The sequence below is a fragment of the Grammomys surdaster genome, unplaced genomic scaffold (assembly GCF_004785775.1).
Source record: "Grammomys surdaster isolate TR1022 unplaced genomic scaffold, NIH_TR_1.0 266, whole genome shotgun sequence".
Taxonomy (NCBI): Eukaryota; Metazoa; Chordata; class Mammalia; order Rodentia; family Muridae; genus Grammomys; species Grammomys surdaster.
In genome coordinates, this window is record NW_021604707.1 from 4,497,540 (window position 1) to 4,506,771 (window position 9,232).

At 45.8% G+C, this 9,232-nt stretch overlaps 1 long non-coding RNA gene across 1 annotated transcript; it reads right to left on the reverse strand.

The window, feature by feature from the left end:
• Positions 1-1,429: 1,429 nt before the first annotated feature.
• LOC114628213 lies at positions 1,430-4,653 on the reverse strand. Its single transcript, XR_003712462.1, has 3 exons — positions 4,629-4,653; positions 4,455-4,523; positions 1,430-1,581 (listed from the first exon to the last, which is right to left on the reverse strand). It is a non-coding gene; the product is annotated as an uncharacterized LOC114628213 (long non-coding RNA).
• Positions 4,654-9,232: the final 4,579 nt, after the last annotated feature.

A 9,232-nucleotide genomic window follows, 5' to 3' on the forward strand; every position in this document is an offset into this window, starting at 1 on the left:
ATTGTTTAGTTTGTTCTACACATAATGTTACTCTGTTTTGCACTCGCCTTAAATTCATTTCTTGGGTGTTGGTCTGGTGCTGCTATGCACTCAAATGCTAAATTCTGTACCCCAAGATCTTGTTGCTCCAAGATGAGCCAATTCCCATGTACACCAGCTTTTGTGTGCAAACCTCGCTCCCCAATGTAAAACTATTGGTTAAGTAATGTTGGCTGTGGCCAATTACTGAAGGGGATAGAAGTAGGTGGGTTTTCAGTTACCTGGCTGGGGGGCACAGATAGGGACCATGAGGAGAAAAGAGAAGGAAGAAGGAGAGTGAAGGAGGAAGAAGACAGAGGGATCAGGAAGTCTTCATTACATCTGATGGATCAGGAGCACATGCCCAAGTGAAATGGACCCTAAGGACAGGGTGGTGGATCAGAAATAACCCAAGAAGACACAGACAACAAGTATGCGGGGAGCAAAGCTGGGGAAGTAGCCAGTCTAGCCGTTAGGAAATTGGATTAGGGGAAATCCCCCAGTAATTGTGCAGAAGCTAAATAAATAAATCATAATCTGAATCTCATTCATTGGAAGCTAGACAGGAATAGAAATGATTAATTCATTTGCATTCATTAATTTAAGAAAACCCTTGTTTTGGGAACCAAAGAAGAGATCTAAACTTGCCTGGAACTCACTGTCATTTTGGCATTTTCTAGTGGCCTCAAGCTCACGCCTCCACTTAAACTGGAAGGGTGAATGAAGACAGCAAAGCCAGCCCTTGCCCTGAGATGACCCATGAGAAGTTGGGCTTGGGTTTTCACCTGGGTGCCCAAGTCTCACCTAGTAAGAGTGTGTCCCAGTGATCTATAGGTCTGGACAATTTACACAGCCTTTAGCAGAAGTTTTTAGAACTTGTATGATAATCCGGAGTTGAGAAATGAACACAGGTTTTACTCCCTTTATTACAACTTGGGTGTCCCGAATGGGACCCATCAATTCCAAATCCCAGGCTAGGATTTTTCTAACGGAGTGTGTAGTTAGAGGGAAATTTGATCCACATGTATCTGACTCACTGTTCTCTAAATCATTCTGAAGTTTGATTCTGGGAATGAGTTGATATGTACTTTTGTTTTTTTTTCTTCAACATTTGGATGGCTGCATTAGCCAAGTCTCGATAAATAACAACCCTGACAGAGAAAAGGAAGTTTCAAGTAGAGGCATGACCTGCAGGCCCCTCCCTAGGCCTACCTCGGGACAGGAAGCATGCCAGAACCTACAAATGCAAATTTCTCCCTTCCCCAGCTGCTTTTAGTTCTGGGAGGCTGAGCCCTACTGAGGAAAATATCCCTGCCTAGAAGAAGTTGGTGACACCACAGATTTGTGACATCTGGTCTTTGTTGGAGTCTCAAGGAGATACAGTGATTCTAATCTTGTGACTAGTATTTGTCACCCGAAGCTATTCTAGACATCGTGGTTGCTTCACAGGAGCCTCAGTCTTCTTTCTCTCTGCTCTCTCACACGAAACATTTCCAAGATGGTGGCACCCTAATAGTTCTCATTGAAACCTCAGCATCTTAGTATTTTCTCAGGGAGCCAAATCTAAAAAAAAAAAAAAAAAAATGGCATTTCAGGAAGGAGTAACATGTCAGCAAGAGCCTATCTGGGAATCTTGCTGTGCCTTTTTTATTTCTTGTATCATCAGGCTCCATCTCTCCTTAGCATATGCATATATTGACAACTTTTCCGTGCTAAAAAAAAAAAAAAAACCGACACTAAATGTTCCTTCCAGTCCAGCCAGTTTACCTTTGAGCTAAGCTTCTCCAAAAAGTAAACTGCACTTCCTCCTTTCATCTTGTGTTCCTCACAGTGGTTTGGCGTGGGTTGACACCACCCAAAGGTGAAATTATCAGGGAACAAATGTAGTCACCTTTTTAGGTCTTTGTAGTCCCTATCAGTGTTCAACCCTGTTGGCTTCCCTCCCACTCTGACGGGAAACCTTTCTGGATCTTTCTCTGCTACCTTTAGGGATTTTTTGCAGTCTCCTTGTACACTCTCATCTCTGCTAGATTTACACACATTGTTCGGGACTTCTAATAGCTGACCCCGACTTTCCAACACTATTTTCTCTTCTCCCCATGACACACTTCTCCTTTCTGTCTCAGCTACACCCCGAAGTCCATACATTCAGACCTGTACTTCTGGCCAATGTCTCTTCTGACCTCACCCTTTAACAGGACTCACGAGGCAAGATCCATTTTACAGCCTAAATTCACTGATATTAGCATATATACTTTGAAACACTATCTCTGAAGACCTCATCTGAGAGAAGGGCACCAATATTTCCCCAGGCTCTCTCCTTTCCCTCCACTATTCTGTCATATACCAAGCCTTGCTCATGTCATTACTGAAGTGTCTGTCTACTCTGTCCCAGCCCCAACCCGGTCTCCTTCCCCAGGTTCCTGTTTCCTGTCATTGCTCTATTCTCTTGCCTTTTCCCCTTCAGATCCCTTTAACCCTTCTAATCCATTCTACACATAGCAGAGTGATAATTCTCTAACACAAAACTCTCCCTTTGTTCCTTTACTTAAAATTCTTCAGAGGCTTCTCATCACTCACAGGAAAGAGGAAATTTCTTCAAAGCAACAGATAGAAACCTTTCATGACTTGGTCCCCCGCTAGAATCTCTAAGTGTGGTTTTAAAGAGTTACATATTTTTGTTTTACATTTGTTTTTACGTATGATGAGAGTAAAGAGTCCCACAATGCCTACCCACAGGATAGAGAATCAAGGAAGCTAATAACTAGCTACTCAGTCCAAGAAGCTGGAGCCGTAGAACAGTGACTAGTGACACAAGCTGATTGTCCAGAAGGCTTTGGAGAGTCACTGATGTGAGTCTGTGCTCAGACTGAAGGTGCTAGAGTCAATCACCATCGGAGGTGGCTGAGGTGACAGATGCAGCCTCTCAAGAAGATCCGAGCTCGGATATGTTCACAAGCTTTCTTCTGCTAGTTTTCTCAGTCCAGGGACAGCCTATTGGTTGGTACCATCTTCCACATTCAGGATGTGTCTTCTACCTCCGTTGCTGTGCCACGTACCGATGGTTTCTGGAAGCATCTTCAGAGATACATCGAGAAGGATGCTTTGATAAGTTCTTGAGCATCTCTCAAGACAGTCAAGTGGACGATCGGGTTCAGCCATCACCCCCTCAGTTTCTCTCTCCATGCCTCCTGTCTGTGCTTTGGCCACTCTGCAGCTCACCATCCTAGCAGGTCTTCATGGTTCTTCATCCTCATTTTTGTTCCTTCTCCACCTATGCTACCCTTTCTTCACTCGTCTTCCATTCTTCCTCCCAGGCTCAGCTCATACCTTCTCCTGGAGGAAGTTCCTGATTTCTCAAGACAAGCTAGAATAAGCTCTCTTCCACCCCTCCCCCAGTCTCTCCACTGGGCTCCATATTGTGGAAATATCATAATTTTCTATAGCTATTCATTTGAAGCAGGAACCTCTGCCCAACCCTTAAGGTCTAAACTCCTTGAGAGCAGTACTCATATCTTTTCATCTCCAACATAAAGCATAGGGTGTGACCTAGAATAGAAAGTCAATTACTGTATAATTGGTAATAGCGCCTAGCTTTTATTATACACTTTCCATAAGGTTAGGCCAAGTGCTTAGCCCTTAACTAATCTATGATGACATTTCCTTCAGTCAACCACAATTACCCTATTAGCTAAGTGTCATTATCCCTATTTTAAAGATGAGAAAACTGAGGCATAGATAGGATAGGTAATTCTTCACATATTTTTGTCTGTTTGTTTTTGCTTTTGTTTTCTCCCTGAGACGGGGCTTTCTCTTTTATCTGTGCAGCCCTGGCTGTCCTGGAACTTGCTCTGTAGACTGAGTTGAAGGCTGGCCTTCAACTCACAGAGATTTTTCTACCTCTGACTCCTGACTGCCGGGAGTGGTTTTTGTGGCTCAGACAGGCTGTAAACATGGCTCTTAACTCTGAGGATACTTGGCTATCTGCAGTCATTTATACTGATAAGGATTTAGAGTTGGAGTTTTAGGTAGAGGTTGCAGGAACTACCTTATAGGTCGTCTCCACAGCCCGGCCCATACAGTGGTCCCACAGACCTTTACCCATCAACTAGAGGCAGAACTTGGCAAAGTGCCAGTCTTCCCAGTCCATCTGGTCTCCCACCCTTTATTAAATCCTCACTGTGCTGCTAGGGTCCCACGGTGGCTCCTCAGATCCTCCCAGGCTCTGTGGCCTGGTCTCCTGGCTGTGAATTCTGCGTGACTGATTCTTACCCAGGCAGCCTCGTAATCAGCAACACTCACCATGCTTGACTTTCCTACTTGGTTATCCAGCGGTTGATTGAGCCTCCTGCCCCAGGGAGCTGACCCTGGCTACACACTTAGCTTGGAACTGAGTTCTTCTGCGGACCCAGTATCTCAGTATTTTGCTATCTTACCGGGTTTCCATACACCGAGTGCACGCTCTGCTCCCTACTGACACGGACAGCAGCTCGAACGCTGTGCAGCTGGAAGACAGAGAAGTAAAGCAACCTCAGCAAAGGTCTGCAGTGTCGGTTAGGAAGGACACGGAGGTCTAGGCTCATCCCCCATGCCCCCTTCTCTCATCTCACCTTTCACACCCGCTCTGCCCTTGAGTCACGTGCCTAACTTCCCATGTGATGTCCAGCCTGCCCAGAGTGCTTTCTGTGCGGCCACTGTTAGTTTTTATCCTGGCCAAGGTACAATGTAAATAAAAGTGACACTCTGTTGACTAATATGAGAAAGATGGCACTCTGTTTTCGGTCTTGTAATAAAGATCCCCTGTGTTTCACTACAATACTGTCCTTTTTGTCTACACGTTCTGTGCCCAAGGCTTTACCAGTTTAACGTGAAAATTGCATCAGTGCTGAGAGTGAGCATACTTTTTTTGTTTTCTCTCAGCAGTATTTCATAAATGACATCATACAATTATTTATCTAACATTTGCATCTTATTAAGTGATTAGAAGTAATTTAGAAATGATTAAATGTATATAGGAGGATATGCATAGTTTATATGTAAATACCACTCCAAATTAAAAAAAAATGGCTTGTGACTCCTACACATTTTTGATATCTCTTTAGGGCCTGGAACCAATCCCTTATGGGTAGTAAGGGTAGACTATATTTTATATAAATATGTAATTATTAGTAAGTAGGGCTTGGACTGCAGAGATACGGAGAAGCAATATTAATCCAGACAGTAAAACTGTTTTAAATGGAAATGTCGTGGGTTTGCAAATCAGTTTATCATAATATACTCTCTATATACAATCTTGTTTTAACTACAATCTTGTTCTCTCCTACAGCAAAAGGTGTGTGTGCATGTGTGTGTGTATGTGTGTGTGTGTGTGTGTAAAGCATACCATGACAGGACAGCTGACAGGTATGCCAATCACTGGAATGATAGCAATGTCAGAAACATTATATACCACATTTCTCTAATCTTTATAGCAATCAAAAAAAAATGGATGTTTTCTCCACTTTGGAGACAGAAAAAAGCAAATTACCAGTGTCACAGCTAATAACAGAAAATGTGAGCTCTGAAACCAGATCTGCCTGGTTCGGAGGCTTGCACGCAACTCTCTGCCCAGCACTGGCCTGTCCGGTCTGTAAACACTGTAAACATTCCACTGGTCTTCCTCTGTGCTCTGGGCTCTAGCACTGGATTGGCCACCACCCTCCCACCTCAACAACCTACACAACCCTGGGCTCAGCCTCCAGAGCTTCTGGCCTGCCACGACTGCCTTTCTGGCTGCTGCACAGAGCAGGCTCTCAGCAGTGGTATTCCTTCCTACCTGACTTGCTGCTGGGAGCCTACTGGCACTTAGTTGGTGAACTGGATGTCACAAGAAACCACCCCTTTCCAGGGAGAAGACAAAAACAGATCCTGGGAAACTCCCCCTGCCAGTAGGGACTTGTCGAGAATGTCATTCTAGAGCTAAGTAGAAGACCTCACTATCTGACTATCAACTCTCGGGAATCTGCCACTTGCAGTCAATGGTTGCTGAGAGAGAGAGACTCAGCAAATTCAGAGTAGGTGTGGATAGCCCAACAGCCATACACATATACGTAGCACTATTTGGAGCCAGGAAGATATCAATTATCAATGAGAAGAGGAGGGCATGGAATTGGGAAGGTGACTAAGAAGTGTGGAGGAAAGTAATGGTGGGTCATATGGTCAAAACATATTACATGGGGCTGGAGAGATGGCTCAGTGGTTAAGAGCACTGACTGCTCTTCCAGAGACCCTGAGTTCAATTCCCAGCAACCACAGGATGACTCGCAACCATCTATACTGGGATCTGATCCGGTCTTCTGGTGCGACTGAAAAAAAGTGACCGTGTACTCATATACATGAAATAAATAAATCTTTAAAAACAAACCCATATTATATGAAAGTGTGGGATTGTCAAAGAGCAGGTAAAAATATCCAGGTAAAAAAGGATCCGATTTTGTTTTTTATTTGTGTGGATATGCGTGTGTCTGTGTGAGTTTCTATACAGCGCATGCATGCAGGTGCTGGAGTATGTCGGGTCCCTTGGAACTAGACTTATGGGAGGTTATAAGCTACCCAATGTGAGAGCTAAGAACCAATCCTGAGTCCTCTGCAAGAGCAATTAGGTGCTCTCAACTACTGAGCCATCTTTTTTCGGTCTTGAAAAAAAACATGTTATTTAAAGAAAAAAATGTGTCTTCCACCTTGATGAAACATCTCCCCTTTCACTGGTCCCAACCACAAAGAGACACAGCTAGAGAAAATGTTCCCAAGACCAGTGTCGGAGAAGCCTGTTTGTAAAGTGGGAAGGTTTTAAATTCCCTGTAAAGTTTGTCCTTTAGGTTTTGGGAGAGCCACATTTCTCCCAGGGTTTCTACTGTTTGACCCAGTTACATATCATCTCAAACTTCCATAATTATGTGATGTTTTAAATGTCTAGTGTCTCATTTTGGTTGTCCCTTCCAAATGAATGAATGGTTCTTTGGAGAGAGCATCATTCTGCAGGCCTATGGGCTGCTAGAACAAGCTTAGGTCTGAGGCCTGACTCTGCACCGGAGGTACCAGGTTGTCACAACACTCTGAAAGAAGTGGACAGTCTCTGATACAGCTTGGAGTCTAGCCTGTTTGAGGCTGGGGCCGGGGGGGGGGAGGAGCAGGGGATACAGGGCTCTGTGGAGGGCAGGGAGCAGTCTCCGCTTCCAGCTGAGAACATGAGCAAGTGTGTTTTAGTGTGTGTGAGTAAGCGTGCAGGGGCACTGTTTATTTATTCTGGGAGAGGTTGCTAAGTTGGAGGTGTTTGCCAACAGCGCACAGCCTGAGTGTGTTTGTTTACTTAGAGGAGTACAGAGAAGGACTTAGGGAGAGGCAAGTATAGGCTATGGCTGTCTTGGGGACCACGTGTATGAGAGTTGCTGAGGGCACTCTCAATGTTTGGTCCTGAAGATCTACAGAGCCCCTGTTGGGATGCAGTCTCTGGTTCCCTTTTAAACTTTGCTATTACTGAGATTCCTCACCCATGGAGGATGGAAATGCTTAGACTCCGCAGGTGGCTGCCCTGTCCTCTCTCCGGGAGGACTGTCTGGCTGCTGTGTTTCTCTGGTTTCCACTCACTCCCCATCAACAAGTTACTCAGCCTCACTCTACTTCCTGTTCCCTAACTACAGACTGAGGTTGCTTTAATGTTTCCTTGGCTACACAGTTTCAAGACAACTCAGAGAGAGTAGACTGTGGTTCACTGGGAGACCTTTGCCCGCTGCCTGAGATCCTAGGTTTAACCTTCAGTACTGGAGGAAGGAAGGGGGGAAAAAAAGAATGTCTGGAGCTAGCTATCAGCTTCTTTGCACCCCAATGGGACCTGTCAGCACAGATCCAGCTGTCATCCCAGTCTCCTTCCAGTCCAGGCCCCAAAGCACTTCCGCCCCTTGGCTCAGACTCAGCCTTTCTAATTGGTGATCTGGTTTTGTTTTCGTAAGTGAAGCCACTGTCTCTGTAATGGCTCTCTCAGGTTATAGATCAACTGTATATATAGTCCCTGTCTCCAGGTAAGTCTCTCCTAAGTCTTTATCTAGTTTCAGCCACAGGCCCAGGGCTGGGACAAGTTGAGTTTCAAAGTCAGTCCCTCTCAGCTGGGTGGCCCAGGGACTCCGCAAAGGTCTCTCCCTCCCTCCCCCTTCCCTAAGGCCCCAGCAACCCGCCTGCAAGTCTCTGAGGGAGCACTGGCTCCCAGACACAGGCTGGCAGGCAGCCAAGGGTGGTGTTCTGGCTCCAGTACCAGCCAGATGGGGTGGCAGGAGGGCTCTGTTAATCCCCCAGGAGAAAGCTCCTTGGCACACAGAAAAAAAAAAATAAGGCTGCCAGCACTGTGCCCCAACCCTACATCCATGGAACGACATACCCCAAAGTCTTCCAGGCAAGCTTTTTGCCTCTGCCTTCTGACTTTACTGTTCAGGGAGCATGGACTAGGGTCCCAGCTGGGCACACAGAGGTAGGGAAGGGAGACTGAGTTCTTAAGAACTCAGGTTAAGAGTCTTATGTTAGCTGTTGTCTTTTCTTGTTCCTCTCAGAACTAGATAATTATGAAGTCAGGGAGATCAACACTTCGACCCCCTACAGGCTAGAGACTTTTGGGGAAAGAACTGGGGTTGCTGGGCTCAAGGCTCCTAACTCCTCCTTCTCTCACCCCCTCAGGCCATCATCTATCTGCCCATGAGGGACACATGTGTGCACACACATCTACACAGCCAGCCTCCTGCCGCCGAGGCTGCATCGTTTGGTGCCTTATAGAAGTAGATGGAATGCTGGAAAAATCACCCCAAGGCCAAAGAGGATCTGTGGAAAAACTGGAGAGGAGAGTGAAAGCAGATCTAGAGAAGGCAGCCAGCTAGGGAGGTGGTGCTCCACTCCGCCCTGCAGACCTCCCGCTGTCCTCCTTGGAGCCAGGGATAGCTGAGGGGCTCAGGCCCAGCTTTGGCCTGTGTTCTCCTCTGCATGCCTCCCTGGCGTGTCACTTGCAAGGGGCTGCCAGATCCTACTTCTCTAGGGGTCTTACTCTAGTTCCAGGTCTGGTAAATATGATTCCTGACCCCAAGCCAATCCCTCCCCGTGTTTGGCTGTTACCAGTGTGAGAAGCATCAAAGATTGAGCCCTTTATTTTTCTTTCTTTCTTTCTTTCTTTCTTTCTTTCTTTCTTTCTTTCTTT